The sequence below is a fragment of the Sorex fumeus genome, unplaced genomic scaffold (genome assembly GCF_029834395.1).
Source record: "Sorex fumeus unplaced genomic scaffold, SorFum_2.1 ptg000034l, whole genome shotgun sequence".
Taxonomy (NCBI): domain Eukaryota; kingdom Metazoa; phylum Chordata; class Mammalia; order Eulipotyphla; family Soricidae; genus Sorex; species Sorex fumeus.
In genome coordinates this window covers 36,061,980-36,077,270 of record NW_026606091.1, presented here as the reverse complement: position 1 = coordinate 36,077,270, position 15,291 = coordinate 36,061,980, and the positions used below count along the sequence as shown (strand labels likewise).

At 36.5% G+C, this 15,291-nt stretch overlaps 1 non-coding gene across 1 annotated transcript; it reads right to left on the bottom strand.

Annotated features, from left to right (window-relative positions):
• Positions 1 to 14,080: 14,080 nt before the first annotated feature.
• Positions 14,081 to 14,183, bottom strand: LOC130026697 (U6 spliceosomal RNA). Its single transcript, XR_008792897.1, has one exon. It is a non-coding gene; the product is annotated as a U6 spliceosomal RNA (small nuclear RNA).
• Between the last annotated feature and the right edge of the window lie 1,108 nt (positions 14,184 to 15,291).

Here is a 15,291-nt window from a genome sequence, read left to right as displayed (position 1 = left end):
TTTTGGGTGTTGTGGTCTGCAAAAGAGGCATTGAGTGGCAAACATGTTCAGTCCATAGTCTACTTTCGACATGCATCTCCCCTCCTGGGAGGATCCTCCAAACATCCTTTATTTGGTGCTCCCTTCTCTATCTGAACTGCCCTTTCCCCCAGGATACCCGGCTGGCCTCCAAGTTATGGAGTAATCCTCCTGGTGCTGATCTCAGCTATTCTTGGGTATTAATCTCATACTTTGTTACTTTATATCCCCCAGATGAATGCAATCTTTCTATGTCTATCCCTCTCTTTCTGACTCATTTCGCTTAGCATGATACTTTCCATATTGTACCACTTGTATGTAAATTTCATGACTTCATCTTTTCTAAGAGCTACATAGTACTCCATTGTGTAGATGTACCAAAGTTTCTTTAACCAGTCATCTGTTCTTGGGCATTCAGGTAAAAGAATATATTTTTATTTATTTACTAAATCTGTGATGATTTTGACATTCTACTGCAAATTCTCAGGGACTGAATTTTTGCCTAAATAATTTTAGGTACATATATTTATACATATATATTCAATAAATATATTTTATGTTGTAGCTTATTAAGGTAACATTAGTTTATGAGACTATAAAATTTATCTGTTTTAAGGGCTCAATGTTACTCCAACACAGTGCTGCTGGGATCTTGGCACTTTGTGGTGGGCATGGTGTAGTAAATATATTACTTTTCAAATGTTAAGTCCCCATAATTACAATTACTATTACATTTGCCATTAAGATCTACTTATAACTGTTAAACCACATTTAATTTAATGTACTTTGGTGTTAGTTCATTTGAATCACAGTCACGGTCCTCCCGTTGTTCATAGATTTACTTGAGCGGGCCCAGTAATGTCTTCATCGTGAGACTTGTTGTTACTGTGTTTGGCATATTGAATACATCATGGGTAGCTTGCCAGGCTTTGCTGCAAGGGCCAGATACTCTCGGTAGCTTGCCGGGCTTTCCGAGAGGGGCAGAGAAATCGAACCCGGCTCTACCGGGCCGGCTGCACGCTATGCAAATGCCCTACCGCTGTGCTATCGCTCCAGCCCACATTTGAAAAATAACATTAATATTAAATGTTGTCAAAACACTGTTTTTAAACTCACATATAGAATATTCGCATATTATGCAAACTGCTTTTTCAACTGTTCAGTCCTTGTTAACAACTACATTCTTAAATTCACAGGCTAAACTTACTATTTTTATCTTAAACATTTAAAACTGAATCATTTATATTTTTATTAGAAACAAAATTCATTCTAATGCTAATTATGTGCTCAGTGTTAAGTATTCCATAATATGTGTGCTCTATTCAGCTCTTTCAGTAAACATTTTATAGTTAAAAATGTATACATGTTCTTTCAATGTCTCCATTTTCTACCCTTGGGATAGCATTCGTCATCATTAGGGAAGGATTCTAATCAAGGAAAGAAGCAAGTAGATAATGGAGACACAAATATAAAAAAGAAGTACTGTGATACAAAATACCATGTTTATGAGTTGTTTCCAGCTGATGCTGGGGATAATAGAGTGTTCTATATGCTGCAGATTTTGAAAACTTTTCAAAGCATATGAATGCTGGCCAAAATCCTCCACATTTAGGAAATGCTTGCTTTAGAAAATTGTTATAGATTTTATATAAAGCAAAATAAACTTTGCATGCTATAAAATTAAAAAATAACTAAGGTCCAGGTCGCAGGCATATGTCAATTTATATCATAATAAAGTTACTGAATTATTGTCATGATATAAATACTGTTGAGAAAAATCAGTAGAATTATATGGGGTAAAAATGTTTTAAATTAAGCTGAAAAACAATGAGACTTGGCTACTGATATTTTATAAAGTCAGTTATAATTTGGTAATATGTACAGTTGTGTGTACCAGACACCAAATGTTTGGGTTAACCAAAATTCATGTGTTGATAGAGAAGGGAGCACCAAATAAAGGGTGTTTGGAGGATCCTCCCAGGAGGGGAGATGCATGTTGAAAGTAGACTATGGACTGAACATGTTTGCCACTCAAAGCCTCTTTTGCAGACCACAACACTCAAAAGGAGAGAGAGAACACAAGGGATTGCCCTGCCACAGAGGCAGGGCGAGATGGGAGGGATGGGGGTGGGAGGGATATTATCCATGATGGTGGAAAATGGGCACTGGTGGAGGGATGGGTATTTGATCATTGTATAATCGAAACCCAAGCACAAAAAATTGTAAATCTCCAACTGTACCTCATGGTGTTTCACTAAAAATAAAAAAAAATAATTAAAAAAAATTCATGTGTTGAATCCCAATCCTCCCGTGTGCGGTATATTAGAATTTGAAGTCTTTGGAACCTAATTTAAGTGTAGATGAGCTCTTTAGCATAGAATCTTCATGGGGGGATTAGTGCTCTGCTAAGAGGAGGAAACAACCTCAAAGCTTCCTCTCTCTGCCTTGTGATGCTATAGTGAGAAAGAAGAAGCCATCTGTAAGCCAAAAAACAAAAAAGAAAAGAAAAAAGAAAAAGACCCTCACCAAGAATCAAATCTGCCAGAATTTAGATCTTGGTCCTCCCAGTTCCCAGAAATAGGGGAAGTTAAATGTCTTTTGTTTAAGCTACCAAGTCTTAGATATTTACTTATAGCAGCCTGAGCTGTGCCAGTATATATTTTAACATTTATTTTATCTAATATGACATAAGTGTTTATTGGGTGCCTATCAGTATGCAGAGGAATGGGGAGCTCAAATAAGAGTAAAAATATTTCTTGACCTCAAAATGCTCACCATCCAATCATCAGACCATATGCGTCAGTAATTATTATTCTCTTTGAGATGTTATTTTGGTGTTTTTTTTTCCAATAGAGAGGTCTGTAAAATTACTCTGAGCCGAGAAAATGGGATGTGCTTCAAACAGTCAAAGCAGCATTCACAGATGATAATTTGGTAGTGGGTTTGAAGAATGAGAATGAGTTCTCTAAGTGGAAAACTTCTAAGACACATTTTCAGAAAGAGAAAAATTAACAGAAAATTCAAGTCCTGGCAGAGCACAATTGGCTTCAAGAACTGCAAATGATTCCATATGGTGGTCGTGAGGGCAGAAATGAAAGCATCCGAGTCCAGAAATGCACCTTAAGGGGGAGTTCACAGGGTCTGACATTGCAAACCATGCTAAATAGGTTGTATTTCATCATGAGGGCAAAAAGAGGACACTAAGTAATAACAAGGAAAGTCACAGATTTATTTTAAATACATCACGGTAGTATCCATTCCCATGAAAAAGAACACTTGATGGTTAAACTCCCTTAGCGTCCACTGTCATTGAGAGCATTTCCCCAGTAGGCACACAATAGATGGGATCAATTAACCATTTGAGTGGCCTTGGGTTGAATCCTAATAGATAATTGTCTTACTTTGTCTGTGTATACATGTGATAATTATTCTCTCATTCATGTATTTATACATTCATTTGAAAATATTTTGTGTACACTTAGTATGAGTAGTACACTATAATAGAAATACCTAGAAAATAAAACAAAATTCATGGCAAACTGTCCAGCACTGTTTTATTTATTCACTAATTGAATATGTGAATAAATAAATAAAATATTTATTTAAAAATGTTTTTAAAATTTTGAGTGCTTGAGAAGTCATTGCTAGTTACTGTTTCGATCAGCATATTAAAAAGTAAGCATGCAATGTAATTATCATGTGGTATGTATTAGGATAGACTAAATGCAAAATTCTCTAGGAGTACACTGGGGCTACTTATAAGACATTTCTAAGTTTTATACTAGGTCTGAACTGAGGAAGAAGAGTGAAAATAAGTTACCTAGAAGAAGGGGGAAGGTGAGGGTTTTGGTCTAAGGCATCAAAACAAAAGGAGAAGCACTGGTTAGGCCTGAAAAAAAGAGAGAGAAGTTGACCAAGACATTACTTGGTCTTTGTGATGGAATTTATATTTCTTGTAGGGGAGAATGAAAACCAAAGTGAAAGGAGATGGTCAATACAACGGAATTGGGAGCCTGATTGCAAAGGGTCTTGAACTTGATCCATCACAAACATAACAGGGATATATAATGGTGCATCAGAGAGATACAATCACTTGTCTGCACTATCAGGACATGGTAAGAATATTGTTTTAAGACTGTTCTGACTGTGGTTCAATCCTCAGCATCCATGTGGTCCTCCAAGCATTTGGAGGAGTAATTTCTGAGCACAGAGTCAATAGTAACCCCTAAGCTTTGCCAGACAAGTGTGGCCCAAAATCAAACAAACAAACAAAAGGACTCTAATGTTTTACCAATATGCCTAGATAAACATAAGTCAATTTTGTATATTGACTTGACTGGATCAAAGGATGCCCAGCTATTTGCTGGTTGTGTCTTTGAGGGTAGTTCCTCATTTGAATAGGGAGTTCTCGGAAAACAACAGAGGTCTCCCCTGAGTGGGTAGATATCATCTAGCCCACTGAAGGACAAATATTGGAGAAAGGTTGAATTTTCTCTGTCTGACTGCTAAACTGAAACACTGATCTCCAGCCCTTGGGCTGAGACAAAATAGATGCTCCTGCCTTTCAGGCACAGACTTAACATCTAGAACTCCAGCTCTAGCACGAAAGATCGTGGGCTTTTCAACCTCCAGGCTGGGTAAACCACTTTTGCAGTAAATCTCACTTTATATAAACCAACAATATTGATAGTGAAAGTTTCCCTGGGAAAGACATGTTTCTGACCACAAAAGTCAATTTTTAACCATCATTGCCTATGCTGTTGTTCCAAGTCTCATACAGGTACAGAAGAAAACCTCCAGGAAGCATAAACTATTATTGTTTGCACCCTTCTGGCAGTGGGAAGTAGAAACCTGCAGTTTGGAAGAGGATTCTCTTGTTTTGCCCAGTATCTCATAAAGGTCACCAGATTAGCCCTAGACTCTCACCTGGGCACACAGTTCTGCAACTCCCCAACAAGACCAGGACAGTTTTATTCTGACAAATATCCCTTTGTATAAAGCACTGATATCCAAATGTCCAAAATAGAAAATATACAGCCTTTTCCCCAAAGAGCAGAAATAATCTTGTGATAATTCTACTTTCTAGAGATTGTAGCTATGTCTATGACTGAACTATGGCAAATTGAATTCAAATTCTAGTACTACCATTTTTAAAAGATGACCTTGATTAAGTTCTCTAAAACTTAAGTTCATCTTATGTAAACAGAGGATGGTAATACTTTTGTGTCTGTGATAAAAATTACATAAAATGCTACTATATTAGGTCTGGCAAATAGTGGCTATCCATAAAATAACTCATCAAAACTAATCTTCTTAATTTTCTTAACTATTTTTCACTATACAGTTAAGATAGTCTAATAAAAACCTCATAAATCAATGTCTTTGTTGAGCACTAGAAGTTAACCCAAGAGTCTGACTTTTAGATTACCCAAAGCTGTATTATGTCAGGTTCTGAATGAAGATTAGATGTGCCTCTAAATTGCCAACTGATAATTTGGCTGAAATTCTGGAACTTGTGTATTCTTACTGTTCTATTCTTCCAGGTGATTTCTCATTCCAAGCAAACTCTCACAACCCAGCAAATGCCATCTCTGGATATTCTCCATCAGTTCTGTGAAACAGACCCAGATTGTACAGGATGTTTTCCATGCTATTTGAGGGTCCATTTGTACTTTGAAGTCAGCCTAAAATAAATTTGAATTCAAACAATTTGGTAGGTGATAAAACTGAAGTGACAAATTCTAGAATGCTTTTCCTTCGAGCAATAGAATTGCCTTCCAAGGTGATTATTTTAAAAACACACAATTAGGGACCAGAGCAATAGTATAATTGGTAAGATGCTGCCTTGCACACAGGTGACCTGGGTTTAATTCCCAATAACACATAATGGTCCCCAGAGCACTGCCAGGAGAGATTCCTGAGCATGGAGCCAGGAGCAAACCCTAAACACTGAGAGGTGATGCGAAAAAAATCAAAAAGTTATTTTCAAATTATGAAAAATAAATGTATGTTTATTTTATGTTTATCGTCAGTAGATCATAGTGGTATTAAAATGTTTTTCAAGAATTTAGAAAAAATTCATAGAAGATGGTATGATTAACTAATAATGGAAGTGAACCTGAAGGAAAACCATTGAGAAAGACAGACGTGATTCAGTGATAAACTTGAGAAAAAGAAATAAATTGAGATACTGTTTGATAAGCAAAACTCTAGTTAATTATATGTGGGAGGATAATCAGCATAATGCATGGAAAAGGGAAATGCACATGTTTTGTCCACCCTGTTTAGGCTGATGAACATAAGCTTTTTGCCATTGGAGAGCTGATTTCTTTCTGCTACGCGTTAGGTGATTTATTGCATTTCTGCTTAGACATGATAAAATATCTCTCAAGACTAGCCACCTTTGTTTGCTCTGATCACAGGCTAGCCAAGTGACCTTCTGATAACATTGGAAGGCGACAGGCTGAGGGCTGACCCTGGGCCAGGGCAAACTCCAAGCTAATGCAATGTTATAATCCCTTCATAATACTCCACCCCATATTCTGGCAAAGGCCATTCTTCGTGCTTTGTAAATATGTGCATGATTAAAAATTTAAAAATGATAGAAAATTATTCAGAAAAGTAAAATTGTTTTAAACTCACTTTAAAATTATTTTTAAATGATTTTAAAATAATCATTTTAAACCAGAGACGATCACTGTTAACATGCTAGGATAACTCATCTGAATTTTTTTTCATAGAGTTGAGATCAAATATTATATTCAGGATTTCATTTTGCTTTCCCAATAGAACCTATATATTATCTAATTTACCTAAATCACCCCTAAAGAGAATCACCAAAAGATTTACTATATCCCATGAGGTAATATTTTTCAGTATACTTAGCTAGTCATCTATTACTGGACATCTAGATAGCTTTTAATTTTTTTAAGGATTTTCTAATAGGTATAGTAATGCAGTAATTCCATTTGGGATTGTTTTGTTGGTCAGCATCCTAATGTTGTTTTAGAACTTACTGAACTCTTTGTTTCTTAGTCTGTCTATTGAATACCTTCACTTGAGAACTGGAAGTCCCAAGCACAGCAGAACTGACCATGAGTCCAAACTGCCCTCAACCTAGGCTCTCTGATGCTTTCTGCTTCAGAAGAGAACTGTCCTCAGAGGTGAGCCAGGGAGTTTGCTGTAGACAAAAATGTGTTGATGGAAATGTTAGTTGGGGCAGGAGAAGAGTACTCTTTGTACCATCAACTTTTAAAATCTAGGCTTATGAATCTTGATTATATAAACTTTGACATGAGTTCGAGCATTGCAACTTCACTTAACTCTCAGGGTTCAGGTGGGGGCTGTCAATTCAATGTGAGGGTGCTGTGATGCTGGGGTTCCTTGGGTCACCCTGGCTGTGCTGAGGACCTCCAGGGATATACTGGTCATGATCAGGAGACCATATGGTGACAGAAAAACTGCCCTGAGGGCATGTGTGTTAGGTATGGGCCCAAAGCTCTGTGCTATCTCCTGCTCCCTCCCTTGAATAATTTTTAAATTTCATGTATTCAGGCCTCTCTCATTACCTTATCTATCCTCAGAGTAGTCCTGACTTGTAATATCAACTTCCCTTAATTGAGGAAAGTTCTGTGTTTCATCCAAAGTCATGCATGTAATTTGGGGCAAAGCTGAATTCAATCCAGATCTGTCAACGCTATGCTTGTCAAATTTCTAACACTCCCCTTCCCACCCAGCCCTCCCCCATATCCTCCCCAACAATATTGGGGTGGAAGAAAAACAAACCAGTCTGATAGAGTTTTTATTAGTATTTATGAATGTGTTTGAGATGCAGTGGTGGGAAGCATCAATCTGTAATTCTAAACAAACACCGTTTAAAATCCCACGTGGACCATCGTGCACAGTGATCCACCTGAGACCTCCATTTGAGTGATGATAGAAGCAGCTGGAGATCTGTAGCAGTTATGGAAGATTATATATGTTCTGGGACCTCAGGAGGTCTAGGCATTCCACTATCTATAATTGAAAATGTACTGGAGCAAATGGAAGCTTATGATCCCATGAGTATTTTATCAGATGCTTTGGACATTAAAGGAATTCCTGAAAAATTATGAATTGCAACACTTGTCACAGAGTGGTAACAAAAATAAATATATACTTAGACTTTGGAAAGAAAAGAATAAATTGCCCATAAAATAATTCACAATAGATTTGCAGCTAGAATTGGTTATGAGAGTAATGTGGTATAAAAGATAAGAAATAGGATTTCAAAATGCATGGGAATCATTGCTAATATTTTACAGAGGAGCAAGTATAAATATGCAGAGAGAGTTCATTGTTCTTTATGAAATGCAAGAGGAAGGCAAAAATAAGCAATAACAGTGTAATTTAAGGCATGTGTGGGAGAAATAGAGGAAATGTATTATTTTTATTATTTTCAATTATATAAGAAATAAGTAATAAAATCAACACATTTCTTTCACCATAAAATTAGGGGGATAAAATTAAGTGTATGCTTATTTTTTTCATTTTGTGATAAGAAACTCTTCAAATAAAGAACCTAAGGAGAAAACAGTGCAATACACAGGTACCTTGTGCTGGAGCGATAGCACAGCGGGCAGGGCGTTTGCCTTGCACGCAACCAACATGGCCAACCTGAGTTCGATTTCTCTGCCCCTCTCAGAGAGCCCAGCAAGCTACCGAGAGTATCTCACCCGCACGGCAAAGCCTGGCAAGCTACCCATGACGTATTTGATATGACAAACACAGTAACAACAAAGTCTCACAATGGAGACGTAACTGGGCCCACTTGAGCAAATCGATAAACAATGGGAGGACAGTGACAGTGACAGTGACAGTGACAGTGACACAGGTACCTTAATTAAATGCTATTAATGATACTTTCATACAACATGGTGGCTAGGGCTGCTTTTATGACCAAATTCTGAAAAATAACGACCAATAAAATGTAAAAATTTGATTCATACCTAAGAAATCAGGAATAGGTCCCTGAGAAACAGAGTTTTCTAAATGAAACAGAGTCATGGCACCCATAGAAGACTGGCAACAGTTGTGTTGATGTAGAAAAACAGCATTCCTAGCAAAGGAAAAAGGGAAAGCTCCTCAGCTCGTGAGCATAAGATTGAGGACAAGGATAGGCTGAGGAGTTGGTGGAACATGCTCTTCCTGAAAAGTTTTCTATACTGCTTTACTAGGCCATAACATTTTAAATCCCATAACAGAGATATGCACAGGTAGACATCCACTAAACAAACAGAGAACTGAGTTTTGTGTGTAGTGTGGGATGATATGTTTGTGTGTGTTTTATGTGAGTGTCTCTGTAAATACATTACAGAGAAGGTTTCAAGTCTACTCTTTGGCTAGAAGTGATAAAATGCACTACCAGCTCTTTGTTTCTTCTTTTTATAGGCCTCTAAATTTTCATCATAGAAAATGTTTCCAGGAACACACAGTATCTCTGGCACACGTTTCTGAATTCTATTCTTCATCATGGACATGTATAGATTAGAACCATATAGCTAGGAGAAAATTCTGTTGCTCAAAAGGAAAAGAAGAGCTGCCAGGTATTTCTCTTTTTTTTAAAGGTCTGTTCATCAGGTTTGGATGCTAGAGTCCTCTACTAAAATGGGCTTAGGGATCATCCTTTTTTCATGAACAATAACAGTATTTAGCGCAGGAGTAACACATTTAAGATTGGCAAAAATTCAATTTAAAAAAAAATCTAGGCAAAGTGTTCTTTCAGTGAACACGTAAGACAATTTTTTTCGTAATTTTTCTTATTTGTATTAAGCCATTCAATCTTTCCTCTTCCACAAATCAAACTTGCATGTGGTCCCTCAAATATTCAATAATACATGCCTTTTTATAAAACTTTTGCTATGACAATATTTTAGAAAAACTACTTCCTATCATATTAATCACATATTATGTCTGTGTACATGAGGGTGACATATAGGATTTTGAAAATGTTAATTAACGACTGTATAGGATTAACAGGGTTTAGACTCTTTCTAGTGTTAGTGTATAATAGGGATGCTTTTGTAAAGCAATTAAAAGAGGAAACATTTCAAGGTTCAATTGTACAAAGATTATAAGGACATTGTTTAACATACATACAATACCACTTGGTCGGGAGCGGGGCATTTATGATGATGCTCAGGGGTTACTGCTGGTTCTACACTCAAGAATTGTTCCTGGTGGTGCTCGTGGACCATAGGGAGTGCTGGGAATCAAACCCTCTTGACCATGTGCAAGATAAACACCCTACCCACTGTACTATCACTTTGTCCCCCCCAACTATCCTTCTTAAAGGTCTTGTTTGATCTTTATCATATCATATCCCTGTCTTCCCATTGTTCCTCAATTTGCTCGAGCGGGGCCAAGTACCGTCTTCATTGGAGACTTTGTTGTTACTGTGTTTGGCACATTAAATACATCATGTGTAGTTTGCCAGGCTCTGCCGTGGGGGCGAGATACTCTTGGTAGCTTGCCGGGCTCTCCGAGAGGGGCAGAGGAATCGAACTCGGGTCGGCCATGTTGGCTGCGTCCAAGGCAAATGCCCTACCGCTGTGTTATCACTCCAGCCCATTTGATCTTTATTTTATTCATATTTTATTGTTCATTCATTATTTATTCATTATTTATTTAACAGTTTATTCACTGTCACTGTCACTGTCCTATCATTGTTCATTGATTTTCTCTAGCGGGCCCGGTAATGTCTCCATTGTGAGACTTTGTTGTTACTGTGTTTGGCATATCGAATACATCACGGGTAGCTTGCCAGGCTTTGCCGTGCAGTGAGATACTCTCGGTAGCTTGCCGGGCTCTCCGAGAGGGGCGGAGGAATCGAACTCGGGTCGGCCATGTTGGCTGTGTGCAAGGCAAACGCCCTACCGCTGTGCTATTGCTCCAGCCCCAACAGTTTATTCATTATTTCAAATTAACAAATAATCAGAAATCTAACTTGAGAGTTTTTGTTTCTAGTGAGTTTAAAGATAATGGTGAGTATGTAACTCTTTAATAGAGAAGAGCCAAAAATATATGTATAATGTATACAGATGACAAAATGAGTAAAAGATAGAGCCCTCTTAAATCAGAATTTGACTGTCTCTACCATGGCATCATGGTAGACATCTCTCCCTTCTAAAGAGCACCAGAGAGCTGAATACACTCTAAGTTGGTAATTTTTAGCTAGAAGAAAACTAAGCATTCTATCTCCTGAATGGAGAGGCAAATAACACTAATGCAGACAGTGCCAGTAGGGAATTAGAAGCAGATGTCTCCTAATCCCAGGCTCTGTCAAGTGTCTGGTCCATCAAGAGTTAAACTTCTGCATACAAGTGCTTCTCTCAAATAAGAGAATGAAAAAGAAATCTTCCCTGATTAAGGAAATTGCAGGTTTTTAAGCATGTTGATGTTTCAAAAGGATATTGCAATATAATGCTGTTCTTTAAATTTTTATGTAAATATTCCTAAATTATCCTGTGATTACTTTCCTGGAAAATTAAGGGACAATGATGAAGTTTGAAAAAAAATCTTCTAATTCTTTCCCTTGTAAGTAACACAAATTTTCTCATTTTCTGTCATTGATATCAGTCACTAACTAGCATACCAATTTGACTTACAAAGAATCCTCACACATGGTCATTGCAATACCAACTTTTACCTTCTTATTTTCTTTCCCAAGATCATATCAAACAACAGTATATAATCTAACTTACTAAAAAAGTTGGAAACTATATTTTCATTTTAATGGTTCTTTATAATATTTTGTAAAACAAAAGGTATGAAAAATATTGACCCATTCAAAATGCTCTAGGTTTCCTTTACTTTACAATTTGAACATTATTATTAAGTAGGAAATACTTTGGTTCAAATATTGTTTCAGATTCATAAAATAAATTTGTGGTCTTATTACAAAGAACTTTGGAGTGATTAAAATATTAAAAACTAGGGAGGCATATGAGACTCGGTAATATTTGTTTAACAATTATCAAACCCTAGTGTTTTGAACATAGATGTGCACTAATTCCCCAACCAAATTTGTTCACATAATATTCAGTATGGCATAATTTAGTTTTACAACTATGTGACAGATTAAGGTTCATAATTTATGTAAATTTGAATTTGACAGAAGAGTTTGCAATTTCAGTCATCATAATAATAAATTATAAATGTTATGTACATTCAAATAGAGAATTTTGTATACTTTATTGTCAAAGAAAATCAACACAACATAAACATGCAAAAATACACACAACTTCTAAGAATAGACAACAAAATTGATATATTTTCTATTTTCATTTTGTATTCCATTGATTTCTTGGAGTTTTGGGAGGTAGAGAGGAGAGTTGGGTCACATGCAGAGGTGCTCATGGATTATTTCTGGCTCTGTAATCACAAATCAATCCTGGTAGTATTCAAGGTACTGTATCGGTTGCCATACCAAGTTGGGGTCTGCTGTAATGCAAAGTAAGCACCTTAACTGATATTCCAGCTCTCTGGACTTCACATACTAATTTTTAAATGCATTAATCTAAGTGCTATGATAAAAAGCTAGTCAGAGTGATAGCTCAGCGGGTAGGGCCTTGCACAGGGCCGACCCGGGTTGGATTCCCAGCATTCTATATGGTCTCCTGAGCACCGCCAGGGGTAATTCCTAAGTGCAGAGGTAGGAGTATCCCCTGTGCATTGCTGGGTATGACCCAAAAAGGAAAAAAAAAAAGCTAATCAGAACTTTGAAAACAAAAAATTTTACATTAAAAACAAAACAAAGACAGAAAACCTGGGGAACTGCTTTGCTATTGCTTCCTGAAAATTCATAATACATACCACAGATTTGAGATAATCCAGAGTTAACTTTAATATTTAATAAGTAAATATATTTGGACACAAAATAAACATTATTCTTTTGCACATTCTTTACTACTACTTTTCTTGGCTATAAATTCAATTCATTAAAAAAATATGTTACAAATATATGCATCAACCATAAACTACAGGAAGTGTTAGCTCTACTTGTAAAATGGTTAGGGACTGGAGAGATGGTACACGGATTAAGGCATTTTCCTTGCATTTGACCAAAACCAGTTTGATACCTGGCACTGCATATGGTACCCTTAGCATCAACAGGAGTGACCTCTGAGCACGAACCAGGAGCAGCACCTGAGAACTGATAGGTGTACTCCCACCTAAAGTTTTAAAAATTGAAAATGATGAGATGGATTATTTAAATCATATTCATTACCATTTGAAACTTTCCAAATCAGTTTCCTCATATCCCAAGGGAAACTGACGCAATGCAATCAACTATATTGCCTAAGTTCCACCACTGGCCTGACATTGGGTATAGCTTTCAACAGAATTGAGAATTTCCAGACTTAGATCTGTAGCTAAGCTTGCTTGCCAAGCAGAGGGATTCGCCTAGGTTGACTCCTATCCAAGTTACCTCTACAAGAAGTTCATTGGTTTAAGATATGTCCTAGCTTACTTGAAAGTACAATACCCACTTCAAAATTTGCACTTGAACACATATTACAAATTGAATTCACAAAACATATGCTGAGCAATATATTCTTCACATCCTGAGATGAAAGCTACCAATTATTTGTAAGGATCTTTCTACTATCTGCTGATAAATGTAGTCACCAATCAGAGTATTTATCCAACAATTCTGGTAGACAAAGATTATTGTTCTCTTGATGCTGCATTATTTTTCATCTGAAATAAATGACACTAATTCAGACCACCAAAGAGGTAGATCTTCAGTGTTATTTATTTCCTTCATTTGAGGAAGATGGAAAGAATGTTAGATCATTGACTCCTATAAGAACTGATTTGGAGCTTTTGTTTATTTTAATGACCATAATAATGATAGGGATTCCAGGCTACGAATTCTAGATAGACAGATAATAGATAGCAACACATCTGTAACAATTTAGGCAATTACGACTTTGTCTTTGCAAAAGAATAAAAGTTTTACAATATTGAGATTATCTAACTTGTAGAGATCTTGTGACATTATAATTCTCTGCTAAAGAAGAAAAAATGGCAGGATTTTAATAATTTACTTGTCATTCTTTTGCAGGGGCCATGCTGATATTCTCTGTATCATCCCAATTTTAGTATATTTGCTGCCGAAGCAAGCACAATAATTCAATAATTTAAGGACTTTAAGAATTTGATCAAAATCCAGACCATATACCCAATCATGTAGCAATCTTTTCAGCTTTGAATTGTTTGTTTTATTTTGTTTTGGGCTTCATATAGCTGTAATTTTATGTGTAAACCAAACCCTGTGACAACTAAAACCCTAATGATTCTCAGAAAAAAATAAGTTAACTTACTTTTGTTTTAATGACACTCCAAGCTGAATTCTAGACACCAGCTGGATTCACTCTGTTCATCAATACAGGGACAAATATTGTTGCCTAATTAGCTATGCAGTAACCTTATAGCTGTTACCTTTGAATTTCAATTTTTTTTCAATTCTTTTTTCTAGCCAAATAACGGATCAGTTTGCTTTGGAATGTGAACAAAGTTGACAAAAGCAGTCACTAAACCCAGTGTATTTTTCCTTTGAAAATGTCTGTCTCTTTGAAGCAGCAGAATTATCCTCTATCGATTCAAGAACTATTTAGTGAAATTGCAGCACCAAATTCTCTGCAGGGGCTGGAGATGCATAAAGAAGACCAAGACAATGGCTGGAATTAAAAGTATAATTTCTGCAGCCGTGTGAGGTTTGATTCTGAATACGGCAAACATAGAGCACAAAATCAGGCATTTTGAAAATGCCTGATCATATTTGGAGTCATGTAGAGCTATCAAACTCTCAAAAGCACATTCCTACCCTTGTCCACTTCAAAAGTGTTTTTAGGGAACCCTAACTTCCAGCTTAGGACTTTCAAAAGGAAGACTCTGTAGAAAATATGTTGGGGAAACCAAGAGGCTCACATAGAAAATGGACTTAATGAAAGGTATCTGATGTGGAGATGGGATTTGAGAACCTAATTCCCTTGTACCAGGGTACATGGTGCAAGGTCCTATGCAAGTGTTGAGAAGATACCACTGTGAGTAAGAAGGTCATTGGAGCTACTCCTCTGCTAAGGTGAAGTATACCATTTAATATACAAAATAGGGGGAAAATGTAAGTGGGGCTACACCTTTATAACAGAAATTTTGAAAACAACCATCTAGTTATATAAAAAAAAAATGAGTAGGAAATCTACATTTTATTACCAAAAAGCTGATTTT